We start from the raw sequence: 14,493 nt of genomic DNA, 5'->3' as shown, positions 1-14,493 counted from the left end.
ACAATTCAAAGTGGGTCGTGTTGTAATGCTATTTGAGATCCTTTAACCCGAGAATATCTTTAATCCTCTTTTATCTTAAGTGCAAATTTAGGTATATATGGAATTCTTTATTAAAATTTAATTTCTTTGGCCCTTCCAAAAAACTTTGATTGTCTTCTCAAGCCATTGTTGCTGTTAAGCTACTTAATGCCAATCCAATGTTTACTCCTTCAAGAGAATCTGATTTTTTTCTCTAGAAACTATTGTGGTTTTCCTTTGCCGATGGTGTTCTTAAATTTTACTAAAATGCATCTAGAGTACTTTTCTACCCGATGTGACACTCTCTGAGCCCTGTTATTCCAAAATATTATGACAATATTTACTATTGGTAAAATTGCCATTGTATTCTCAAATTATTCCCTTTCTGTTTGCACTTTTTTTTCTGGGGTTCCTTTTGGGTAGATGTTGAATGTTCCTGTCTTCTTCCATGTTTGTTACCTTTCCTTTCTCATTTTTCCTTTTTAGATACCTTCTGTTAATATTCTTTGACCTAAGCCCTTGCTCACCAAATGTGTCTATCCATTGAGATTATTCAACAACTGTATCTCTTATCCCAAATGTCTCCAATTGATTTTTCTTCATAGCTGCTTTTTCCTACTTGATGTTCCAAATATCCTCATCCATCTATGAGTATTTTAAACTCTACTTTCTTTTTTCATTAGGACTGTCGCATTTTGTAGAGCTTCTTCAATTTGTTATTTTACTTTTAAGTCCTCAAAACTATTGATTTCACAGTAACTGAAATTTTATCCTCTGCCTTCATTAGCTGTATTGACTAGTTTTGTCAACTCTATGGGAATTGATGAAAGCCTGGGCTTTAACCTTGCACTCACTCCAGTGAGGGAAGAGAGCTTCAGAATAGGGAGCCTCTCTCTTGTAATCCAGGCCTCTCTTTCTATTAGCTTAGTAAGATTCTCTTGGCATCTTAGCCAAGAGATTCCCAGGCATCTGCATCTCTTGGCTGCTGAGAAAATTCTCCAGTGCTTCTGATCCAAGTTGCGTTTTAATCCAAGATGAGACACATTTTAAGGTTATTGCTTAGTTCAGGGAATGCAGAAAAATGTTCTGGATCATTGAAATATTTATTGCTATTGGCTGCCCAATGGAGCAAAGGTACACGCAATTAAAGAAAAGGGTACTACTAGAAAACTCTCCCTAAGCCAGGCCACAAGTGCACACCCATCCTGGAACTCTCCTGTTGGAATCTGTTTTATACTGGGCCTCATTCACTCTCTCACTCCCTTGGATTTTCACTCTTACTGTTAGTTGCCATTGGCATCTCCAAATCTAGGTTGAAGGGAGGAAGCCAGAAGCCTGGACTTGTTATTTGCTTATAAATATATATAGTATCATTTATATGTGAACTATAACTATGTTGATTTTTTCTTAGTCAGACTAGGATTCTATCATTTAACTTCAGGTATATACAGAGATTTTAACTGAATGAAAGCTTTTATACATTTGCATAGTAATTAAAATTTTAAACAACATTTTAGCTTTGAAAGAATAGTACCTGGTTACTATATATATATATATATATATATATATATATATATGACCCAAACAATATGATAATACATTAATATTGAATACACTTTAAAGTTTGCGTTTTTCAGAGAAAATGCTTCACAATTTAGGCACTCATGGTATATTTTACAAATAGAAGCTGCAGAGGAAATCTCAATACATTTTGAAAAATATTAAGCCGGGCGCGGTGGCTCAAGCCTGTAATCCCAGCACTTTGGGAGGCCGAGGCCGGTGGATCACGAGGTCGAGAGATCGAGACCATCCTGGTCAACATGGTGAAACCCCGTCTCTACTAAAAATACAAAAATTAGCTGGGCATGGTGGCGCATGCCTGTAGTCCCAGCTACTCAAGAGACTGAGGCAGGAGAATTGCTTGAACCCAGGAGGCGGAGGTTGCAGTGAGCCGAGATCGTGCCATTGCACTCCAGCCTGGGTAACAAGAGCAAAACTCCGTCTCAAAAAAAAAAAAAAAAAAAAAGAAATCAATTCATTTTAAATCAGCTGGGCATGGAGGCGCGTGCCTGTAATCCCAGCTGCTCAGGAGGCTGAGGCAGGAGAATTGCTTGAACCCAGGAGGCGGAGGTTGCAGTGAGCCGAGATCGCGCCATTGCACTCCAGCCTGGGTAACAGAAGTGAAACTCCGTCTCAAAAAAAAAAAAAAAAAAAAAAAAAAGGAAAAAAAAAAAAAAAAAAAAAAAAAAAAAAAAAAGAAAAATATTTTAACTATTCACGTTATTGTATTGAATTGTTGCAAGAAAAAATTTAAACAATAGCAAAAGGCTATACAAACTACCAACAACTTAAAACATAATAGCAAGCTTTTTAGAAATTAAAACTTACCTGCTAAAAACCATGGAGATGAAATTATAAATTAAAATGCTGGTTATATATCAAGGTTAGCCAGGATGTAGGAAAGTGGACATGGATACATACTACTGTTGTGTGAACTAATACAGCCTTTTGTGGAGAGCAATTTGAGAATACTTATCAAAATTAAACATGTACATATCCCTTGACCCAGGAAACCCACTCCCTGAAATCTGTTATAAAGAAATATTTGTACATGCAGGCAATGATAGGAGCATAGGAATGAACATTTACAGCCTTTAAAAAATGTAATGCATGTTTATGTGAGTAAAAACTATTTAAAACAAGAGAGTGTTGGCAGTCAGTAACATTGAAAAAAAGCTGGTTTGAGGTAAGGTACGGTAGAAAGTTTATTTTTTTATTTCATATTTCTGTGTTGCTTGAAATTTTATAATACGCCATAAGGTATTAATATTTTTAATTCTAGAGTATTTTAGAAGTAATCATGATGTAATTAAAAATGTCACTATAACAAGTGGCCAGGGATCTTTTTACACACCACTTCAGATCCTTGAGTGCTAACATTATACTAGAATGAATGTAAATATATAAATAAAATAGTCAATCATAGAAACTGAGTATGTACAACAAAGTGAGTCTAAGAAAAACATATCAAAAACAAAAGCTGATAATCATTTAGCAAATACATCTAAGAACTGGTTCTTCAAAAATTTTAATAAAATAGAAAACCCACTGGGAAGTCTAAAGATAATATAATGTAAATACTCAATATTAGAAATGAATACAGAAAGAAAAAACACAAGGTAATATTTTGTATACCTTTAAGCTACTTTATTTATATTTTGATCATTTCATGATTTTCTTGAAAAAAATTTATAAAACTGATCTTTTTCCCTAAATTACAAAAATCAAAATAAACCAAGAACCAATATCTATAAAGGTTCTAGGACCTAATAATACAGAAAAGAGGTTTTTTTTTTTAAAATTTCATTGAATAATTGGAACATAAATAACTCTAGAATCATTTTCTGATTATTATCATAACCATTACATAAAATCATTACATAAAACCTGTTTTATTTTCAGCCACTTTTAATTTACAGTTTGTGTTCAATGCAAATGAATTCCATACCATAAGAAGTTACTATGAATCAAAGCATAAATACACAAACACAATATACAGTCCAAAATAGGCGTACAGCATTCTGGAATGAAGCGAGAGGGTTCATTCACACACACGGTAGCTTCAGATCTGCTTGATCTGTTTGTTCCCATGTCGTTTTGTAAAGATGGAAAAAAATGACTTTGGTCATCAAGACTGCTGTGGCCGTATTAGATTACTGGAACATCTAAGCATCAGTGTGTGACCATACAAAGGAAAGACTACAGGGAGTGTCTGTTTTCAAAAAGGTTTCTGTGTGTCAAGGCAGTTGTAAAAGATTTACTGCAGAATCAAGCCCGCTTTTAAGCTTAGGACCAGGTTCTATCTAAAAATACTGACTGATTATAAAAAGCATTCCTCATATGGCTATCCTGATCTAGTTGTTTTTTACATATACACAGGAAAAGTATAAAAGTTTTTTGTGAATATAATACAGATAGCTTCCAGTCTTCATTTTTCAAATACTCGATTTACAATTTTGGCCCCTTTACATTTTTGCCTCTTTAATGTCAAGATTTGTAATTTTACCTTCAAAACTTTTTAATTGCAAAAAGTATTCAACATAGGCAGAAATAAAAAGTGTTTTGATGGCTGGGTACAATGGCTCATGCCTGTAATCCCAACACTTTGGGAGGCTGAGGCAGGTGTATCGCTGGTCAGGAGTTCAAGACCAGCCTGGGCAACATGGCAAAACCCCATCTCTACTAAAAATAACAAAAATTAGCCCGGCATGGTGACAGGCATTATAATCTCAGCTACTTGGAACTCTGAGGTAGGAGAATCGCTTAAGCCTGGGAGGAGGCAGAGGTTGCATTGAGCTTAGATCGCACCACAGCACTCCAGCCTAGGCAACAAAGCAAGACTCCGTCTTAGAAAAATAATAATCATAAGTATCTTGAAATTAGTTGCGATCAGTACACTTGTACTCTTTGGAATCAGTTTAGCTAAATGAATGTAGTGCTCTTGTTGAATGGAAATAGGTGATAGGAAATGCCTACCATTTGACTCGATATGGACAATCAAGAATTACTCAGAATGCTTGGACCTGGGGGTAGATTCTAATTCATTATTACCCTGGCACTTGTCAATTACTACATAAAAGGTCAAATGCAATGTCAAATCCAAAGCCTCAAGAGGAAAGTGAGTTCAGGTTCCAGGAGATCGGTGATAGCTCAACAATGTAAAACTTAATCTAGAGTATATCGGCATTAAATTAGTGCTGTTGAAATAATATGTTAAGGAATTACAGTAACACCTAGAAGTTCCTTCTAATGTACATACAAATAGAATCATGGAAGCTTTTTATATTACCTTTTTTTTTTTTTTTTTAAAGAGAGGAATCTTCATTTTATTCTCTGATAAGCCATACAAATGACATTTCAGTATAGCTTCCAGGTTTTCTATTGTTGTTTAGAAGATACTATTATTTATTTATTTATTTAATTGTACTTTAAATTCTGGGGTACATGTGCAGATCTCACAAGACTGTTACATAGGTATACACATGCTATGGTGGTTTGCTGCATTCATCCTTACATCACCTACATTAGGTATCCCAATGCCCCAACCTCCTGCTATCCCTCCCCTCTCCCCACGACCTTCCAACAGGCCCCAGAATGTGATGTTCTCCTCCCTGTACCCATGTGTTCTCAATTGTTAAACACCCACTTACGAGTGAGAGCATGCGGTGTTTGGTTTTTTGTTCTTGTGTCAGTTTGCTAAGAATGATAATTTCCAGCTTCATCCATGTCCCTGCAAAGGACATGAATTCATCCTCTTTTATGGCTGCATAGTATTCCATGGTGTATATGTGCCACATTTTCTTTATCCAGTCTATCACTGATGAGCATTTGGGTTGGTTCCAAGTCTTTGCTATTGTGAAAAGTGCTGCAATGGACATACATGGTCATGTGTCTTTATAATGGAATGATTTATAATCCTTTGTGTATATACCCAGTAATGGGATTACTGGGCCAAATGGTATTTCTATTTATATTACCTGTTTTCTGGCCTTATAGAATTAATGAACCAAATAAAACTGCATCTCACAGTCCACAATCACATCCTTTATTTCTATTCTTATCTCCTTTACTTCTGCTTTGATCTTAGTTATTTCTTGTTTTCTGCTTGTTTTTGAGGTTTTTTTTTATCTTGCTCCTCTAGCTCTTTCCATTTTGACAACAGGGTATTGATTTTTGGTCTTGTTTTTCATGTGTGCATTTATTGCAATAAATTTTCCTCTAGACACTGCTTTAAATGTGTCCCATAGGTTCTGGCACATTGTGTCTTCGTTTTCGTTGGTTTCAAAGAACATTTTTATTTCTGCCTTCATTTCGTTGTTTATCCATTTGTCATTCAGGAGCAAATTGTTCAGGCTCCATGTGATTGTGTGGTTTTGAGGGCTTTTCTTAATCCTGAATTCTAACTTTATTGCACTGTGGTCTGAGAGACTGGTTGTTAGGATTTCCGTTTTTTGTTTTGTTTTTTTTTTTTTTTTTGCATTTGCTGAGGAATGATTTACTTCCAATTATGTGGTCAGTTTTAGAGTAAGTGTGATGTGGTGCTGAGAAGAATGTATATTCTGTGGATTTGGGGTAGAGTGTTCTGTATATGTCTATTAGGTCCACTTGGTCCAGATCTGAGTTCAAGTCTTGGATATCCTTGTTGACTTTCTGTCTCATTGATCTGTCCAATATTGTCAGTGGAGGGTTAACATCTCCCACTATTACTGTGCAGGAGTCTTAGTCTCTTTGTAGGTCATTAAGAACTTGCTTTATGTATCTGGGTGCCCCTGCATTGGGTGCATAAATATTTGGGATTGTTAGCTCTTCTTTTTGCATTGATCCTTTGCCATTATGTAATGGCCTTGTCTCTTTTGATATTTGTTGGTTTAAAGTCCATTTTGTCAGAGACTAGGATTGCTATCCCTGCTTTTTTTTTCTCTCCATTTGTTTGGTAAATCTTTTTCTATCCCTTTATTTTGAGTCCATGCGATTCTTTGCATGTGAGATGGATGTCCTGAATACAGTACACTGATGGATCTTGACTTTTTATCCAGTTTGCCAGTCTGTGTCTTTTGATTGGGGCATCTAGGCCATTTACATTCAACATTAATGTTATGTTTGAATTTGATCCTGCCATTTTGTAACTGGCTGGTTGTTTTGCCCGTTAGTTGACACGGTTTCTTCATTGCATCATTGCTTTTTATGATTCGGTATGTTTTTCCAGTGGCTGGTACTGGTTGTTTCTTTCCATGTTTAGTACTTCCTTCAGTAGCACTTGTAAGGCAGGTCTTGTAGCAATAAAATCTCTCAGCAATTGCTTGTCTGTAAAGTATTTTATTTCTACTTCACTTATGAAGCTCAGTTTGGCCGGATATGAAATTCTGGGTTGAAAGTTCTTTTCTTTAAAGATGTTGAATATTGGCCCCCACTCCATTCTAGCTTGTGGGGTTTCTGCCAAGAGATCTGCTGTGAGTCTGATGGCCTTTCCTTTGTGGGTGACTTGACCTTTCTTTCTGGCTGCCCTTAGGATTTGTTGCTTCATTTCAACCCTGGTGAATCTGATGATTACGTGCCTTGGGGTTGGTCTTCTTGATGAATATCTTTGTGGTGTTCTCTGTATTTCCTGGATTTGAATGTTGGCCTGCCTTGTTAGGTTGGGGAAGTTCTCTGGGATAACATCCTGAGGAGTGTTTTCCAACTTGGATTCATTCTCCCTGTCACATTCAGGTATGCTGATCAAGTATAGATTAGGTCTTTTCATATAATCTCATAGTTCTTGGAGGTTTTGTTCATTTCTTTTCACTCTTTTTTCTCCAATCTTGCCTTCTTGTTTTATGTCATTGATTGAATCTTCTATCTCTGATGTCCTTTATTCTGCTCAATCAATTTGGCTGTTGAAACTTGTGTATGCCTTGTGAGGTTCTCCTGCTGTGTTTTTCAGCTCCATCAAGTCATTTATGTTCTTCTCTAAGCTGGTTATTATAGGTAGCATTTTGTCTAACATTTATCAAAGTTCTTAGTTTCTTTGCATTGGCTTAGAACATGGTCTTTTAACTCAGAGAAATTTGTTATTACCCACTTTCTGAAGCCTACAAATTTGTCAATTTGTCAAACTCATTCTCTGTCTTGTTTTGTACCTTTGATGGTGAGGAGTTGTGATCCCTGGGAGGGGAAGAGGTGTTTGATGATTTTTGATGGTTTTCTGGTGTTTGACGGTTTCATCCTTTTTGCACGGGTTTCTTCCTGTCTTCATGGATTTATTTCCCTTTGATCTTTGAAGTTGGTGATTTCAGGAGGAATCTCTGAGTGCACGTCCTTTCTGTTGCCGTTGGAGCTATATATCTTTCTTGGCCTGTAGAGTGGCTGCTAGCCTGCCTATGATTCAGTCAGGCTGCTGGGTGGGTGGTTCTTCCCTGGAGTTTGTTTGCAGGTGAGATTAGCCCCGCCTTCCCAGTGGCATCTCTCCTTTCCCAAGCTTCGTCTTCCCGGTTGGGGTCAAACGGATGTATTTGCTACCAAGCTCTCCAGCACGTTGGCTTCAGTCTGAGTTTTGTGGGGGTGGGGCCCACCAGGCCTTATGGCCTGTTTCCCTGCCTTCAACTCTGCCTCTTTCTGTGGGACGATCCATCTACCTGATGTTAGTCCAAACTCTCACCGACAACTTGCAGCACCCGGCGGGGAGCCGTAGCTCAGGTCTGTACCTAAAACTTGCGGTACTTGGCAGGAGCCATTGCTCATATTTGCATCGACAACCCATGGGCACCCCTCAGTCTGGCAGGTTACTCGTGGACCTTGGGTTGCAGGAAGGATGAGGTAAGCATAGGATCCAAATCGGAGCACCGAGGTGGTGAAGTCCCCAACCCTCCGAGCCAGCTGCACATTCCAGGTGGGGACGTACCTCACCCTGTCTCTGTTCACCCTCCCTGGATGGTTTTCACCTGTGGCTTCTTCCCTGGGCTATTTTCAGTGCCCTAGCAGTCCCACCAAAGTGAACACAGCACCTCACTTGGAATCGTGAAGTCCTCTAACCCCTGCGTCTCATTTGCTGGGAGCTGCATTCTGGTGTTACCTCCTTTGGGCCATCTTGGCACACCCCTCATTGGTCTTAGATTTAAACCTGACCCATGAATCTTGATTTTAATAGAATCATTTGAATTTAAAAGCCAGTGCTGTGTCTGAAATGTAACAGTGCAGCTGAATGACATCTTGATGAACTCTCACAAAGTGAATAACCTAAAACTGTGCAACCACAATGCAAGAGAAGAAATAGAACATGGACAGCATCTCAGAAACTAACCTGATACCCTTTTCCTATCCTTACGCTTTCTCTATTTTATCAAAATGTAACTGCAATAATTTATTTATCTCTTATACTTCTGATGAACATTTGGATTCGAGAGAGGTTTTCTTGAAAAATATTTTATTTTGAAATAATTTTAAACATACTACAGATGGTAGAGTTCCTATCAACATTTCCCTAGTTTTCCTAGCTTTCCCTAATGATAGTATCCTACACAAGCACAGTAAAATTATCAAAATGATGCTAACATTGGTACTATGCTATTAACCGGAGACTTCATTTACACATTACCAGTTTTTAAATAAAAAGTTCTTTTTCTGTTCCAAGCTCCAATCCATAATTCCCCATTATGTTTAGTCATTGTGTCTTTTCAGTTTCCTTCAATCTGGGAAATTTTTCAGTCTTTTATATGTTGCTGGATTTGGCTGGTCAATATTGTATTGAATTCTGTGTCTGTATTCATAAAGAATTTTGGTCTGCAGCTCTTTTTCCGTAGAATGTTTTGTTTGCTCTGGATATCAAGATAATACTGGCATCAAGGAATGAATTAAAACTGTTTTATCCTCTTCATTTTTTTTTTTTTGGAAGCTTTGGAGACAGATTTGGCATTCTTTTTTTTTTTTTTTAAGGAAGGAACTATAGAAAGCTTTTATTTATTTGTTCAAAGTAACCAGTGCTATGGATGCAAAAGTAAAACTCCATCAACTCTTCCAATACTACTTTCAAAATGAACATATCAAACTTGATTTTCATTAGGGTGTAGGTATTTTGTCACACTAGTAAATCAAAAAACAAGACCCAAATTCTATGTATATATTGTATAGATAAACTATGTAAACAATTACTGAGCTTCATCTTCTGGACAAGATTGCCAAGTTAGTCTCTCTTCATAAAAAGCAATTACAATTTTAGGAGGACACTTCTTATTTGCCTCTTTCACCAGCAGCAAGTCCGCCTCATATTAATCTTTCCATTTCATGAGAAACATTCATTCTCCACTGCTGTCTGTGGCACCAACTATTCTTTCAGGATCAAAGCCTCTAGCAAATCCTCTTGGTTTGTTAGCAGCATCTCTTTTCTTCTTTGATTTGCTGTTGTCAGATTCACTGTTAAAGTTTTTTTTTTTTTTTTTTTTTTTTTTTTTTTTTTTTTTGGTACTGTCTTTTTTCTTTGCCAGTTATTTGAGAATTAAATGCTTCAATCAACTGTCGACAATCTAAATTCACATTGGGTTCCTAAGTATCGTCAGCATCTGTAAATCTCTTCAACTTCAGGAAATATTCCACTTTCCATTCGCTACCCATCAATCTAGTACTTCTTTCACCACAGATTCTCCAGATTCTGCCTCCTCAACTTTTTTTACTCTTTTCATTCTGTTTCTTTCCCATTTTTTGCAATGCAGTTCTATTGAAGGCCATTTTTATGGAAGATTTGAGCTAGTATTCACTAACTCCAGCTGCTCTGGGTCATGGGTCTATGGCATTGGCATTCTTTTTTAAAGCTTGGTAAAATTCAGCAACAAAGCCATCAGGTCCTGGACTTTACTATGTGGGAAATTTGTTGATTACAAGTTATATCTCTTTAACTATTGTAGGTCTAATCAGGTTTTCTATTTCTTTTTCAATCACTTTTTGGAAGTTTTATCTATGAACTTCTCTATTTCTTTCTTTTGTGAAATAATTTTTTTTCAAAAATGCCATCTTAAATATCTTACTTCCTTTTCTGTGTTCTTTATGTTACTCTCTTAGTAGTTTCCCTAGATGTTACAATTAACATTTCAACATATAAAAATCCAGTTAACATTACTACTAACTTAATTTCAGTAGCATATAAAATGTTTGCTATTATGTAGGTATATTCTCTTCTCGCCTGCAAGATTTGTGCTATTATTGTAACACAAATAATGTCTTTATACATTGTATGCCCATCAACGTATAGTTGCTGCTTTGCACAGTTGTATTTTAACTCACATAAAAGACAAAAAGATCTACATACGAAAGCACATTTAACTGTTTTATATTTTCCTATGTATTTATCTTTATCAGTGTTCTTTATATCTTTGTGTAGATTTGAGTTAATGTATCATATTCTTTTATTTCGGTTAGAGGACTTTATTTCACATATAGGGCATGTTGGTTAGTGATAAATCTAGTTTTTGTTTATGTGGGAATGTTTTAATTTCTTCCTAATTTTTGAATGATAGTTTTGCTAGATTTAGAATTGTTGCTTGACAGTCTTTATTGTTTAGTGCTTTGTATGCATTGTCCCACTTCCTCTTAGCCTCCATAGTCTCTAAATGAGAAATCAGCTGTTAATACTGCCCATCACTTGTGATACATTGTGTTTCTTGCTCTTTCAAAACTTGATTGTCTTTTAATAATTTAATTATGATACAGCTAAGTGTAAATCTTTTTTTTTTTTTTTTTTTTTTTTTTTTTGAGACGGAGTTTCGCCCTTGTTACCCAGGCTGGAGTGCAATGGCGCGATCTCGGCTCACCGCAACCTCCGCCTCCTGGGCTCAGGCAATTCTCCTGCCTCAGCCTCCTGAGTAGCTGGGATTACAGGCACGTGCCACCATGCCCAGCTAATTTTTTGCACTTTTAGTAGAGACGGGGTTTCACCATGTTGACCAGGATGGTCTCGATCTCTCGACCTCGTGATCCACCCGCCTCGGCCTCCCAAAGTGCTGGGATTACAGGCTTGAGCCACCGCGCCCGGCGCTAAGTGTAAATCTGTTAAAATTAATTCTATCTAGAGTGTGTTGTGCTTCTTGGATGTAAATATTAGTGTTTTTAACTGAAACTAGGGGTTTTGACCATTATTTCTTCAAGTACTAATTTTCTTCCCTTTTCACCTTTTCTTTGAGAATTTTCCTTATGCATAGGTTGATGTACCTGATGAGGTACGACATGTCTCTGAGGCTCTTTTATTTCTCCATCCTTCTACTGTTTCTGGATAGTCTCAGTTGACCTGTGTTTAAGTTTGCTGATTTTTTTATCCTATCTTCAAGTTTGCCAACTAAAACATGCTATGTGCCTCTCTGTCCTATGGTGTTTTTTGTTTCAGCTATTGCATTTTTAAATCTAGAGTTTGTGTTTGTTTTATTTTTGTTTCTCATACTTATATTTCCTTAGGCATTGTTTCTTTTAATTTTTTAACATATTTAAAATATATAACAAAATATTTAGTAAGCCCAACATCTGGCCTTCCTCAGTGATGCTCCTCCTATATAGCTGTATTTTCTCCTCTCTCTGTTTTTTCCTACTATTATTATTGTATACATCATGCTTACTTTGGTTATATAATATAATCATACATAATTATAATTATATTATTGTATGTATTGTATATATTGTTTACTTTGGTTACAAAATACAATCATACATTATAATTATTACTTTAGATGATTTTATGTCATTTAAATAAGCTGAGAAAACAAAATAAGATATTTATTGATCTTGTTATAATTACCATTTACTTACTTTTTCTGCTTTCTTTAACTTCAGTTTGTGGTTATAACATCTAATGTCTTTTCTTTGCTACAGTACAAATTTGTGCTCACCTCGTGTTTTTATTGTCATATATATAATTTTGTGTGTTTTAATTGTTATATATATAATATATATGTACATATAATAAATATGTCATATGTATATATAATATATATATAAACATATGTGTATATAATATATATGTCATATATTATATATACATATGTTATAGTCCACAAAGACAACTGTGTATTGTTTTATATAATTGCCATTTAAATAATTTAATTAGAAAAATATGCAATTATACTATTTTTAAGTAATTACCTTTATTGATACTATTTATTTTGTATGTAGATTTTGTGTCAATTACTTTCATCCTGAATAACTTTCTGTGGTATTTCCTGTAAGGTGTTTCTGCAGACAACAAATTCTTTCCTTTTTTGTTTAGCTAGTAATGTCTTAATTTTACCTCCTCCATTTAAAAAATATAGTGTTGCCGGACATAAATTTCTTGATTGGTGTTTTTTTTTTTTTTCTTTTCAGAGCTTTGTGAGTGTTTTCCTCCTGGCCTCTACAGCTTCTGTTGAAAAGTCTGCTGTTAATTTCATTGCATTTCCTTTTGCTTGATAAGAAATATTCTCCTACTGCTTTCAACATTTTCTCTGTCTTTGTATTTTAGAATTTTTACTATGATGGCTCTGGAGGTAGATCTCTGCATTGATCATACTTAGAGTTGACTAAATTTTTAGATTTGTGGATTCAGGTTTTCTGTCAAATTTCTGAAGATTTTATTTATTTCTTTCCATATACTATTTTTTTTCTTTCTTACCTTCTCTTATTTCCATTCCACATATGTTGGTGTGTTTAATGATATATTACCTTTTTCTGAGGCTCTGTTCATTTTGTAAATTCTTTTACCTCCCATTCTTTAGATTGCTTAATCTCTATTCATCTATCTTCAAATATACTGACTCTGCTAGCTCAAATTTTACGTTGAGTCCCCTTAGTGAGTTTTTAATTTTAGTTATTGTATTATTCAACTCTATAATATGTATTTGGTTCCTTTCTATAATTTTTGTATCTTTATTGATACTATCTATGTTATGAAGCATTGTCATCAGACTTTTGTTTCTTTAAGCAGCGTTTCTATTTGTTCTTAAAATATATTCATTTTAGCTAGTTTGAAGTCTTTGTGGGGCAAATGTTACATCTGGGCCTTTTCAAAGTAAGTTTCTGCTGCCTACTTTCTCCTCCATCTATACGTTGTGGTCCTCTATGTGTTTTCATGTCTTGTGAGCTTTTTAGTTTTTACTATGGACATGTGAATAATTTATTGTTGCAACTCTGGGTACTGATTAATTTTCTCCCAACCAGGGGTTTGTAGTTTATTCTTTATTTTTACTTATTTAGTGACTTAGCATTTCAGTGAAGTCAATCACTCTATAGTATACATCCTCTGATGTTGCATCTCAGAGATCACAGCTTTGGGTATGTGCACAGTCAACCTCTCCACCACCAACTTCCATGGATAAAAGTGGTTTTAGTTAGTTTTGCTTTAAGTGTATTTTCTCATTTCTGTTGAGCTTCTAATTGGTCTGCCTATATTGGTGCCATACTCAGCTGTTAGTCTCCAATAATTGTGTCATTGTTTTCAACAATGCCCAAAGGTGTAAGTTGCCCCACAGTCTGACTAAATTAAGAAGGTTTGTTGGGATAATCTTTGATGCCAGTCATTAAGACATGTTCTTCTTCTCTTATTATTATACTTTAAGTTCTGGGATACACGTGCAGAATGTACAGGTTTGTTACATAGGTATACATGTGCCATGGTAGTTTGCTGCAACCCTCAATCCGTTATCTAGGTTTTAAGCCCCACATGCATTAGTTATTTGTTCTAATACTCTAATCCTCTTTCTCCCCAGCCCTGACAGGCTCCGGTGTATGATTTTCTCCTCCTTGTGTCCATATGTTCCCATTGTTCAGCTCCCACTTCTGAGTGAGAACATGCAGTGTTTGGTTTTCTGTTCCTGTTTTAATTTGCTGAGAATAATAGCTTCACCCATCTCCCTACAAAAGAAATGAATTCATCCTTTTTTTTTTTTTTGGCTGCCTAGTATTTTATGGTGTATATGTGCCACATTT

General features: G+C 35.7%; 1 pseudogene; it reads right to left on the bottom strand.

The window, feature by feature from the left end:
• Positions 1 to 9,116: 9,116 nt before the first annotated feature.
• Positions 9,117 to 10,879, bottom strand: LOC141584404 (chromobox protein homolog 3 pseudogene; annotated as a pseudogene).
• Between the last annotated feature and the right edge of the window lie 3,614 nt (positions 10,880 to 14,493).

The sequence above is a fragment of the Saimiri boliviensis genome, chromosome 4 (genome assembly GCF_048565385.1).
Source record: "Saimiri boliviensis isolate mSaiBol1 chromosome 4, mSaiBol1.pri, whole genome shotgun sequence".
Classification (NCBI taxonomy): domain Eukaryota; kingdom Metazoa; phylum Chordata; class Mammalia; order Primates; family Cebidae; genus Saimiri; species Saimiri boliviensis.
Note: the sequence above shows the minus strand (reverse complement) of the source record. Positions and strands in the feature narration are given on the sequence as shown.